Raw genomic sequence first — 11771 nt, forward strand, 5'->3', positions numbered from 1 at the left:
GCAACAGTATGTGGTTTCCTCTGATTTTCTCCTGATGCGTCAGTTACTGGTGTTTAAATTGAACTCACAGTTTGTGGGACATTTTCACGGTTGGTATCTGATTGACCCCTCTCAAGAATCCTGTGAGCATTAGTGACCTGTCACAATTCGCATGCATGAAAGCTGAAGTGCTGCGTCTTGGGGAGAAACTCGGACCCCTCGTACTGTCCTGAACCTGAACCGTGCTAAGAGGAAGCTGTGTGTGCTGCTCACGCCTTACAGCGCGGGTTCAGCGATAGTATCCTCACTTCGCTGGTGAGGAAACAGACTCGGGTTGTAAAGTGCCTTGATCAAGGTCATATAGTTATAAAAAAGCCAAGACCCGGCTCCAGACTACTTTTTTCTGCCATCTTCTGCCATGTCTTTGATTCCTCCCACTGAAAACCTTGACCTGTGTTGCGTGCAGCCTCTCCTACCCTCCGTGAGTTTGAAACGGCTGCCTGTCAGCACCTTTGTGGCCGGTCACCACTGAGTTGGGTCTGTTTTTCACTCTCTCTGCCATTTCTTCCTTACACGCCCACATGGGATCTGCCGTCTTGGGGGCTTCTCTGAGAAGAGCCACGTCCAAACCTAGCGGTCTACACTGTTTTCAGAACCAATTTCTAATCTTCTGACAGAGCACAGATAATACAGATCTATGATTATTGAAAATTTCACTGAAGATGGTTATCTCTGGCATCTCACCTGACCTAGTCGTCAAAGATCAGATGTGCTTTAAGTCTTTTTTTTTTTAAATGTTTGTTTGTTTATTTTGAGAGGGAGAGCACGCACGCGTTGGAGAGAAGCAGAGGGAGAGGGAATCCCAAGCAGACTTGTGCAGAGCTCTACACGCGGCTCGATCTTATGACCATGAGATCATGACCGGAGCCTAAATCAAGAGTCAGACACTTAACCGACTGAGCCACCCAGGCGCCCCAAAAGATCAGGGGTTCTTGTTGCTGCAGAAACTTTGTATTCATGAGTAAATCCTCAGGGAGGTCTGTATAAAATTGATGCATTATCTTACTTTTTCTGGAGCCAGGTATCTTGATTTTATTGTTGAGGAAAGAGACTTGGGGTAACTAAATAGTTTGTCCAAGATCAGTCCAAACTAAATAGTATGTCCAAGATAGTTTGTCCAAACTAAATAGTTTGGGTAGTGAAAACAGATCTTTTGTGTCGCACACCTACTTTGACTTTAGAAAGTCCTACCCTGAGGCCGGCAGGGAGAGGTCTGAAACAGCAATAGACCAGCCATAAAAATCTACATGGCGCGTAAGCCCTAAAGTGAAGGCGTATTTCCTGGAACTTGGAAGGACACAGTGAGGCTGCTCCGTGTATCTGGTGACTGGGTTGCTAGGAATTCTTCAGCTAGGCTGCACTCACCTGGTGTGTGATCGGTTCTGTTTGAGTTTTCAGATCGTGAGGGAGCTTAACATGGAAAGAGCCACTGACACCTGGGTTCAAGTGTGAATTGTGTCCTTGGTATGCTGTGTGACCCCTCTGGGCCGGTAGCCTTGTCTGGAAGTGAAGCTGTCTTCCCAGGTCGTGGGATGGAACGGCCGTGGGAGTGCCATGTCACCCTGAGGTGGGCACCAGTATGGCCTTCAGGGCAGAAGCCCCTCCTTGAGAGTCAAAGATAGGAGTTGGCGTTTTGAATAGGATTCTTTAGAAAAGATCCCGCTGCCGGGTGTCATTTGGGCAGAGACCTGAAGGGGGCGAGGAGGCAAACGTTGAGCCACCTGTGGGAGGAGTGTACCAGGAAGAGGAAGCTGCGAGCGCACAGGCCACGAGGCCAGAGCGTGTTCTGTGTGTTGAGAGAATGTGGTGAAAAGGCCGGTTGGAGCAGGGTGAGCCAGGGGGCCGGAGGAAGGGGGGCCGGAGGCGGCCGAGGCTCCCGGTCAGGTATAGGCTACGAGGACGGTGACTGAGACTGAGTGAGAGGGGGAGGTTTTCACCAGGCCGGAGCCAGAGTGGAGCCAAGGATTGAACCCGGGTCAGCCCAGTTCTACAGCCTGCACCGTCTCTGGGACAGCCAGCCGACAACTTGGCCCCACTCCCAAAGAGGGAAAAAAAAAACCCAAAGCCGCCTCTCTGTTAATATGTAATAAGTCCAAACATTCACGGAGCTCCTGCTTGCTTTGCAAGCACTCCTTCATCTGTTAACCTTGCCGGATCCTAACAAGTGGCAGAGTCAGGATCCTGCCGCGCGTCGTGATTGCCAGGCCGGTGCCAGCCAGGCCCTTCCCCCACCACTGCAGTGCCTGCCTCTGGTGCCCTGGCCTCCTGAAGAAAGGCCTGCCCAGCACCACCTCTGAGGCCGTTCCCCCACCGCCAGTCCTGTTGTTGGCTGTGGTGGCTCAGGAGTTTAGGAGTTTAGACCCACCTGAGCCGCCTCCCCGCCCCCGGGGTTAACTTGTTTTGGATTCAACTCCAGAGTCTCTCGTGGCTCGTGTCAGAGTCTCCGGTCTCCATCGTTAAAATGGTGCCAGGTCAAGGTGTGCCGTGTCTGACGCAGCCTGTCAGCACTCTTCTTACTGTGCCAGGAGACGGGCCATTTCAGGAGCTCAAGGTCACACAGACCCAGTGTGAGCGCCTGGCGCGGGGCCACTTGCCAGTAGCTTGGTCCGGGCCCGGCAGCCGTGCTGGACAGCCAGCAGCCCTCGGGAGGGGGCAGGCACAGCTGAACTCCGCCTGGTACCGCGCGAGGAATGCAGGGCATTCGGCAGCTGCAGCCAACTTGCAGGAGTTTTAGTCCAGCTTGCCCAGAATGGAAGAAGCAGGGTTATAATCCTCCCACACATAAGGGGAGCACAGGTTTTGTTAGGCGACGGAGAGCGCCGGGTGGTGCCAGTTACCAAGGTTGTGCGCCGGTGAGGGAAGGCAGCATGGCAAAGTGTGTGGGCTTGGGTTCGGTCAGATCTGGGTGTGAATCCCGACTCCGCAAACTGTAATCGTGGGCCAGGTTACTTAGCGCCTCACTATCTCACGCACCTGCCTCAGGATTGTTTGTTGGTTCAATTACACAAAGCTCTTAGCGCCTGGCCATTGTGTGATTAGGCAGTGAAGGCCGTTATTAGCTGGCTGCGACCTTGGAAGTCACGTGTGGATCAACATGGCTAGTTCATGGCGGAGCTGGGACCCCCGGCCTCCAGATTGACCCAGGGGCTTCCTCCGTTCCTTGTTCTCCGTGCCCCGAAAGCAGGTGTGTGTAGAGACGCTGAAGAGACCAGTTCACAGAAAGGCTGAGACACTTGTCTAGAGTAGCCCAGCCACAGAGGAGCTGGGCCTCGTGTAGTGGCAGCAGCAGGCATGGGGGGAAGCGGAAGAATTCAGGAGCGATCTGGGGAGGTTACAGAGGACAGGACTTGGTAGATGGGTGGATGTGGAGGGGAGACAGATGCCCAGTCCTCTGGCTTTTGCAGCTGGGAAGATCGTGGACTCAGATGGGGGGTGGGTGGAGCAGGTTAGGAGCAGGAGGCATGGGTGGAGAACTGGGTTTGGACACGAGTTCGAGGGTCCTGTGGGGCATCCAGGTGGAGATGACCAGGGTGTAAGGATTTGGGCAGTGAAGAGCTGGGGCTGGAACCCCGTTCTTCAGGCCCCGACGCTAGAGCTCGTTTCTCAGTACATAGACCAGCCTCTGGAGGCCCTGGCTTCCTTTCTACGGTGTCTCTGGCTTCCTCATACACTGGGCCGCGAGCCCAAGATAGGGCTTCTCTTCCCAATACGGCCTTGACCTTGGGTGGCTACCGATCGCCTCCTTGTCTGCAAAATGAGGCAGTGAGACCAGCTATTGTCCCGAGGGCTGCAGCATTCTGGGTGACATACTAGGATTCGGTTGGGCCAGGAGTCCCAAGAACACATGAGGAAAGACCGGGCTTAGCAGTGGCCTTTGCATAATGAGAATTCGTTGACTGAACGGTGAGTGCCTGAGGGAGTGAGGGGATTGAATGAAATAATGTAAGTATGAATAAGTGATGGAGTGTGCCTTAAATCCTTTCTAGAACGCAGAGGCATAGAATGAATAAAGGATGAATGTCTGTACTATCCAGCAGTCTTTGGCCAATGGAAGTTGTGGCTGTGCCTGCACTGGCTCCTGACAGTGGCCTTTCATCCCCACCCCCAGCCTGCCCTGCCGCCTGGGGATGGGCTGGAGGGAGCTGTTGCTCTGGTCGGGTTAGGAGGGAGCCAGCCTTCACTGTGGGGGAAGGGCATCAGGAAAAGGCTGGGGCGGGGGAGGGGGGTGGCAACCTGCAGGTCCATAGCCTGACCAGCAATTTCCTGAGGTTTTCCGGAGGGAAGGGGCTATGGGAAGCTGCAAAAGATCCTGGTTCCGGTGGCTCTACATTCCTGTCAAGCCTGCAGCTGAAATTCCCGGCTTTTCCTTACTTCTGGCCCCACCCATCCCTTATGCAGCAGCTTGATCAAGATCAAGGTACCTCCCTTCTGCCCTCACCCCCACCCCTTATGTCCCCCGGGGGCCAGTGGGCTCCCCTCTAGTCTTGGTTAGGATGGGGCAGGGAGCCTCGGTTCCAGGCCCGACACCGCCCCCCTGGCAAGCAGGGACGTTTCCGGTGCGTTGCTCAACTTCTCCGAGCCTCTGCTTCTGTCCCCAGAAGTGGGGAGTAATTCTGTCCTCAGAGTAATTCTCCCCCACCTGCCTCCCTGGGCCCTCTCGGCCTTAGCATATAAAGCTGGAGGGTGTATAGTGTCACATCTGTCCCCAGCTGCATTGTACTGTGTCGCCTGGAGGTGAGGCGTACCCTCTCTAACCTCTGTTTAGAGGAAGAAGCAACTTTCAGAGCTTCCACAGAAAAGTGTCACTTTCTGTTTCAGGCAGGAAGAGCTGCCTTGCTTGGAGTTCCATGTAGATAGTCAGGTAAGTGGGAGACAAGCAGCCCTTTTCCAGGCTCTGACAGTCCCCTTCCCTGTCAACTGGTCCTTGGGGGAGAGGTGGCCTTCCTGTGTCAGAAAGGCTCTGAAACCATTTTCTACCCTGCTTGCGTTGCTTTTCACCCGCAGAGCTGGCCAGGTGGGTAACGAGGTGCAGCTAGGAGGGCTGCAGCCTTCCCAGTCTCCACCATAACCCCCCGGTTGCTTCCCAAGAGCCCAAGCATTAGCAGGGCCACTTTGCTGCCCGACTCCGCTCTAAGTCAGGCCTTCCAGTCTCCCTGCTGCTCCTTCCTGTCAAATTTCTGCCCCAGAGTCCCTCCTGGGGAGCAGCAGGAGCCCAGCTGTTAGGGTCTTGAATGCTAGATCAGCATCCGAGCAGGAACCCTGCTAGAAGAATCATGTTTATTGCAGTCGGAGGCGAGATGGAAAGTCGCAAAAACGCCTGGGCTGGAGGCCTCTGGGGCTCCCTGTCCAGGGTTGGCCTCTGGCATTGTGGACAGGGCCTCTGGAGGCTTGGAGCTGGGGACCTGGGAAGGGTTCTTGCTCACCAAGCTCATGGGTAGGTAACAAGGAGTGAATTGAGGCGCAAACTTAGTTGTGCCGTGGTGAACTGGACACGTTGCTTGCCCCAGTACACCAGTGACACACCTTCGTGGTGAAAGTTCTTTGTGGAGTTAGAGCCGGGCAGTGTGGCTTCAAATAGGCTCTAAACTCTCAAAACCTTATCCTTTTTATCAGTAAATGGGGATCATGTGATAGTCCCAAGCCTACAGAGTTGTCTCGGGGAATCAAAGAGGTAATGCACTTTAACAACAAAAACAACACACACACACACACACACACACACACACACACACACACGCAATGTCTGCCATATGTGATGTGTGCTGAGTAAAGGTGAGCTGTCAGTATTACTGAGGATCTCACATTTTACTGGGAAGAGACATCTATGCACAAACAAATGCCACACAGTGTGAACAACCATCCAAATACCGCCTTCTCCATGCAGCCGTCCGGGATATACCCTCAGTCCCCAGGCAGGAGATGAGAGGCTCCTTCTGGAAGCCCTGTTGCCCTTTGCTTGTTTCTTATTTCTCCATCGTATCCCTTGTCTTTCTGTGAATGTTTATTGCAATTGTTTACATACCTGTCTTCCACACTGGTCTGCCAGTGCCTCCAGGGGAGGCGTGTGGAAATTCCTTACTGAAATCAGCAAGCGTGTCCCCTCTAGGTTCCATCTAATTGTAAGGGTGAGATTCTGTGAGAGGGCCTGGAGTTGTGGCTTCAGGGAGGAGGTGATGTCAGAGCTGGGCCTTGAAGCCTGTGCAGGTTTAGAACAGCAGCCACAGGCGTTTCAGGGGCAGCCAGAAGGGGTGAGGGGCACGCTAGCAGCCTGTAGCACAGAGAGCGAGGGTCAGGGGGATGGGGTACAGTCCCAGCGTCCCCTCTAAGTGCCTCCACCACTCTGGGCAAGCACATCCCCTCCCTGGGCTCTAGCTTCCCCTGTCAGTATTAGGAGGGGGCTTTGCTAGGTGGATATTTAGTCCTGATGGTCCTTGCCAGCTTGGATATTTAATGGCTTCTTTGACCCGCCTCGCCTCCTACTTTGATGGCAAAGTAGGAGTATTTTCTGGCTTAGAGAGCACCCTCCCAATGACAGGCAGCACGTGGTCTTCTCTGTTCTGGAGAGTTTAGTTGGAAGGTTGTTTGGTTTTAGGGTAAAGATACAAGCCCTCGTGCCTAGTCCCAGAGGGCTTTCCCTGAATGTGTATATGTGGGGAGCAGCATGGCCTTTGAAGAAAGGCTTGGGATAGCTGGGATTCCAGGGCCCCGAGCTCACCCTGGCCCCAGCTCTGAGGTCCCACAATGCTCCTATTGTCCACACCTCTGCCAGGCTCCCCCAGGGAGCAGCTCTGAGCCAAGGGCCTGGGCAGGGCCCTGATTCCTGGGGGCACAGCCTGGGCAGAAAAGCACAGCCGTCAGGCCTCCATGGAACTTGGAGAACCGTAGAATCCGGCACGCGGAGAAGCTTAGAAGGAGGAAAGCGTACGATGAGAAAACCACGGGTACTGAGGCTCCAGGCGGTGCAGACGGGAGGGATGGCCCAGCTCCAACATCCCGCTCCCTTGGCTTATTTCAATTTTTTCATTATAGAGTTGTACTTGCTTCCCCGGATCTACCCAGATTTCTCATCTTTCCAGTGATCCGCCTTGTTCCCCTGGTGCCTTGTGGACGAATTTCTTCCCTTGGGGCCAATTTTGTTTTATTAAAAAAAAATTGTAAGTTTCTTTTAATGTTTTTTAAATTTATTCTTGAGAGAGCACGAGCGGGAGAGGGGCAGAGAGAGAGGGAGACACAGAATCTGAAGCAGGCTCCAGGCTCTAAGCTGTCCGCACAGAGGCCGTCTGAGGGCTGGAACTCGTGAACCATGAGATCAGAACCTGAGCCAACCAACTGAGCCACGCGGGTGCCCCGAGGCCAGTTTTGTTTTAGAACGAGAGCCCGATTTTCTTCTAGCAATGCCGATTACGTTGTAAACGATGTTGTGTTGGTAGGAGAAAGTTAAAGTGATTGTTTTTCGATGACTGGTTAATACTATGAGCAGAATAAGAGTTTAGCACTTAACAAATGCTGTGTGATTCCACTTATATGAGGGTCAGAAAGTAAAATGGTGACTGCCTGGGGCTGGGAGGAGCAGGAGAGGAAGTCGGCAGTGAGTGCCAATAGGTACAGTTTTGGGGATGGACGAAAACGTTCCAAACTAAATAGCGGTGACGGTTGCACAACTCTGTGAATATATTAAAAACCACTGAACTGTACCCTTTAACAGAGTGGACTTCACGATATGTGAATTCTCTCCCAAAGCTGTTATTTTAAAAAACTATACCTGCTGTTACAAATTCAAACCATAATGACTTCTAAAAAGGGAGTCTTGCCATGTCCCCAGTCTTACTCCCCAAATTAACCACCCACAGCATTTGGGCAGGCATCCTTTCTTCCCGATGTTTAAAAATTCCCTATGAAAAAAGAAATTCCATATGTATGCTCATGTAAATGTTTAGATGCAGAAATGTATGTGCTAGATCTATCATATATATATATACATTTTGTTTTGCAAAAATGGGATCCTATTATATACCTCGAGCAGTTTGCTTTGTTCACTTCATTTGAAGATGTATTTCCATGACATTCTTGTCAACAGTTGTGTGCTTTTCTGTTGTTTAAGCTGTGCTGAAACGTAATTACCCAGTCCCTTCCTAATGAGCGTTTAGGTTGTTTCCAGTGCTTTGCTGTCAGCAAAGAACATATTTGTATGTGCGTCCCAGGGCCCCGGGGATAGTATTTTGGAGGACGGAATCCTCTCCACGTGTTATAGGTGTTGACGTTGAACCTTAGATGACATCTTTGTCCAGGGTCTTCTGGCAAGGCTGCAGGGGAGAGAGGTGGTGGGTGAAATGGGGCCAGCAGGCATCCCCTCCCACACCCAGGAATGCACATACATACACACACCTTGGACCACTGGCTTTTAGAAGCAATCCACCAGCCTCCAAACCGGCGCAGAATCAGGTGAACTCAATAGGCCGAGGTGCCCGGGGGCAATGATGAAACTCTTTCTCCCCATAGCTTCTCCACGTCCCCTCCAGGGCAATCCTCCCCACCCCCCCCCTTTTTTTTTTTTTTTTTTTTAATGTTTATTTTGGAGAGAGAGAGGGAGACAGGATCAGAAGCAGGCTCTGAGCTGTCAGCACAGAGCCCGATGCGGGGCTCCAACTCGCAAACTATGAGATTATGACCAGAGCCTGAGGCTTAACCTACTGAGCCACCCAGGCGCCCCTCCCCCTTCCCCTTTTCTTAATCTCTGCACCCAACATGGGGCTCCACTCTTGACCCGGAGATCAAGAGTCTAAACCAGCCAGGTGCCTCCAAGCCCTCTCCCTTTTTATCTTTCCAAAAGGTACCTTGTGATCTGTGTGATCTAAACGAGGTCCTGGTCATTCACTCGCTCTTTCATTCCCACCAGTGTTCATTCTATCTTAGCTTCTTTTAATGTTTGTTTATTTTTGAGAGAGAGAGAGAGAGAGAACGAGAGAGAGTGAGCAGGGGAGAGGGAGACACAGAATCCAAAACAGGCTCCAGGCTCAGCTGTCAGCACAGAGTCTGATGCGGGACTCAAATCCATGACCTGAAATCATGACCTGAGCCGAATTTGGACACCCAACCGCCTGAGCCATCCAGGCGCCCCTATGTTGGCTTCTTCTACCTAACCTGGTTCTGTTTTTGGCATCCTGTCTTTGCCTCTGCCTCCTCCGCAGCCCTTCTGCGAAACGTGTTGGCAGGAAGAATGGCCAGTGGGAATGGCGTGGCCATTCCCAAAGTGGTCTGGGAGCTCCTCTGGACTCCTGGCTTCCCTCCCCCTGCCCTTTATCTTGCTAGACAAAGATTATCCAGGAGTCTGTCTCACGCACCAGACTAGCCAGCCCCTGCCCTGCTCCTGGGACCCCTGCAGCTGTTGCTCTGGAATAAACTAAAAAAGTTTCCAACTCTACCTGCAATGACCTCTCTCACTGGCTTGTATGCACCTTGCTTTCTCGGGGGGACGGGTGTCATTCAGCTGGCATCCCCAGCTCAAAGATGCCTTCCCTGGCTGCCCCATCTGTCTCCATGGCTCTATCACGGTGTCTTGCCGTATTTTTTTTCCCAGCACCACTCACCATCTGGAATTAGCTTTGTTGATTTGTTTTCTTGTCCCCTGCCTGCCTTCCCTGCTAGAAAGTTAGCTCCATCAAGGCAGGAATCCTGTCTTGTTACTCCTGTCTCCCCTTGAGCGCTCAAGCTGGGAAGCAGGTGCTCAGTAAATATTTGTTGAAACCATGGGTGGGTTTTTGTTTTTGTTTTTTTTAATGGGGTTTTAGAAGTAGAACGCTTTCAGTTCTTTTTTTTTTTTTTTTTTAGTTTTTTTAAAATGTTTATTATTTTGAGAGAGAGACAGAGCGTGAGCAGGGGAGGAGCAGAGAGAGAGACACACACAAAATCTGAAGCAGGCTCCAGGCTCTGAGCTGGAGCACAGAGTCTGTTGCGGGGCTCGAACCCACGGACTGCGAGATCATGACCTGAGCCGACGTCAGACGCTTAACTGACTGAACCACCCAGGTGTTCCTTGAGTCCATGTTTGCATACAAATGCATGTATAAGGTCTGAAAGGGTCCGTTTCAAACTGACAACTGGGGCCGGGATTGAGGGAGACAAATAGGAACGTTAGCTTTTATTTTTAAATAAAAAAGTTTTTCGTAATGTTTGTATTTTTTGAGAGACAGAGCGTGAGCAGGGGAGGGTCAGAGAGAAGGGGACACAGAATCCAGAGCAGTCTCCAGGCTCTGAGCGGTCAGCACAGAGCCCGACGCGGGGCTTGAACCCACAAACTGTGAGATCATGACCTGAGCTGAAGTCAGAGGCTCAGCCCACCGAGCCACCCAGGCGCCCCGCCCCTCTTTCTTCGTTTTTTTTTTTTAAAGCAAGCTCTACCCCCAACATGGGGCTTGAACTCACAACGCTGAAGATCAAGTGTCATGTACTCCACTGACTGAGCCAGCCAGGCACCCCATGCACAGCAGGTTTTTATCCATTATCTCACCTGATTACCCACCACCCTGGGATTCAGGGAAGGCAAAGTTTATTATCCCTATGTTACAGGGTAGGAAACTGGGGCTCGTGGCGGTGAGTCGTCTGGGCTGCGTCATACAGCTGTGGTCATGCAGGTCCTTATTTCCTATCGTGGTGAGCTGACTCAGATAACGAGCTTATAAATGGGCTACCCACAGATGGACTAATGGGGGCCCAGAGGGCTGTGCCGTATAAGTTATTATTATGGCAACTGGATCAAGGTCTGATCTGGGGCTGTCTTCAGGGACTTGAAGGGAGCCCCTGAGGCTGGTGAGTACAGGGATATAAGCCCTCTTGGGGGGCGCCTGGGTGGCTCAGTCGGCTAAGCGTCCGACTTCAGCTCAGGTCACGATCTCGCAGTTCGTGGGTTCGAGCCCCGCGTCGGGCTCTGTGCTGACAGCTCAGAGCCTGGAGCCTGTTTCGGATTCTGTGTCTCCCTCTCTCTCTGACCCTCCCCCATTCATGCTCTATCTCTCTCTGTCTCAAAAATAAATAAACGTTAAAAAAAATTAAAAAAAAAAAAAAGCCCTCTTGGGTATTAAAGACAGAGTCCTGGCGGCCTTTGAGGGCCAGGGTGGGTCCTGAGGCCAAGTCTCTGATTTAGTGAAGGAACCTTCCTTTCCTGGAGTTGCTTTCCCACAGGGGAAAGGGCAGGATGTACAGAGTGCAGGGCTGGCGAGGGGCCAAGAGGTCTGGCTAGGCAGGCTGGCCCATGGCAGCCACTTCCTACGTGGCCTGAGAGTCCCCATTCTGGGCCAAGAATGTGCCTTCCAGCCTTGAACAGATCTAAGATGTGAGGCTGGCCCCGGTTGGGGTCATAATGGCATTCTGGGCTGGGGCTCCGAAAGTCCTTGAGGAGGTGGGAATCCCCAAGTGGGCTTCTCTCCTCCACAATTTACCAAAAGGCCCAGGTAAGAAACTGGATACAGACTGTTTCTAATCCATTTTACCTCATGTTTACCGCGTACCAGATAACAATAATTAGAATTTATGAGTGATGACTGAAAGGTCTGGCACATCATGTCTTAATCCTCTCAGCCACTTTGTAAAGCAAGAATTATCCCTATGTTTTTTTCCATTGGAGAATAATTAACACGCGGTGTTATGTTAGTTTCAGGCGCACGATATAATGATTCGACAATTCTGTACATTACTCAGGAATTATCCTTATTTAAAAAAATTTTTTTTTAGGGGCT

This window comes from Panthera onca, chromosome B4, assembly GCF_046562875.1.
Source record: "Panthera onca isolate mPanOnc1 chromosome B4, mPanOnc1 haplotype 2, whole genome shotgun sequence".
Lineage (NCBI taxonomy): Eukaryota > Metazoa > Chordata > Mammalia > Carnivora > Felidae > Panthera > Panthera onca.